Source organism: Crocodylus porosus, unplaced genomic scaffold (assembly GCF_001723895.1).
Source record: "Crocodylus porosus isolate Cpor-Errol unplaced genomic scaffold, CroPor_comp1, whole genome shotgun sequence".
NCBI lineage: Eukaryota > Metazoa > Chordata > Crocodylia > Crocodylidae > Crocodylus > Crocodylus porosus.
In genome coordinates this window covers 39,879-40,828 of record NW_017728904.1, presented here as the reverse complement: position 1 = coordinate 40,828, position 950 = coordinate 39,879, and the positions used below count along the sequence as shown (strand labels likewise).

Here is a 950-nt window from a genome sequence, read left to right as displayed (position 1 = left end):
GAAAAAAAAAAGAGAGAACCATTCCAACAGTAAACGCAAGCAACAGTGCTATTTTTCTTCCTTAAAATACGCTGTAAAAAGGTATTAACATTCAGCCTCCCAACTCATATTAAGGGGCGGGGGGAACAGATCTGATCATCCTTAAAACGAGCCTTTTGTATGTTTAAAAAACAAAACAAAAAAAAAAAGGACAGTCTAAAGAATACTTACAGGTACAATATTCCTGCTGCCTCCTCTAGTTGTCAAGAAAATTAGAGACAGAGAGGAAAGAAGGGGGGAAAGAGAGACAGAAAGAAGAGAAGACAGAGTGGGAAGGGGGGAGGGAGGGAGAGAACGCCGGATTTTTTTACGAGGAGCCCTCCCGGTAGAACATGGGCGGCCCCGCGTGCCATCCCCCTCTAGGGACCTGCAGAAACCCTGTCTCAAAACGGGCACTTCCCTGCCAATCATGCGCCGTACTGTTATATTAAACAAAAGGAAAGGGGGATGCTTACTTTTACCCATGATGCCTAGCGGGGGCAGGGAAAAAAAAAAACCAGTTGCAGCCGGTTTGTAACCTCAGGACATGGAATTATCTCTTAATTTTTTAAAGTCGTTTGTGGTATAAAAGTCAGTTAGCTGCCTCTTCCCCCTCCCCCCGATCCTGGCGCTTCGCCAAACTTTGTCTTCATTCATGAGAGCCCGTTATTATTTTAACCGTTTCGCTCCCAAAACAACGTTTTTATGAAGACCCCGTCAAGGTGGAGACGTAATTTATAAAGATGCATCAGGGAGGGAGATGGCGGACCGTCTCGCCAGGCTGCGCCTCCTTCGATGCAGGCTTAACCCCTACGTGGCAGGTCCATGGGCACAGCCCAGTCCTAAAGATCCCAAATGATACGAAGACGCCAACCCCCAACTTCCTTCCCTCACTCCCGGCGGGCAGATCAGGACCTGCAAACACCCTGGGC

At 47.9% G+C, this 950-nt stretch overlaps 1 protein-coding gene across 1 annotated transcript in view; it reads right to left on the bottom strand.

Annotated features, from left to right (window-relative positions):
* The window catches only part of GATAD2B (GATA zinc finger domain containing 2B), a 35,408-nt gene extending 34,957 nt beyond the window's left edge, over positions 1-451 (bottom strand). Inside the window, exon 1 of the mRNA XM_019556758.1 lies at positions 211-451. The gene's annotated coding sequence lies outside the window, so the exon portion shown is untranslated. The remainder of the gene's footprint in view (positions 1-210) is intronic.
* Positions 452-950: the final 499 nt, after the last annotated feature.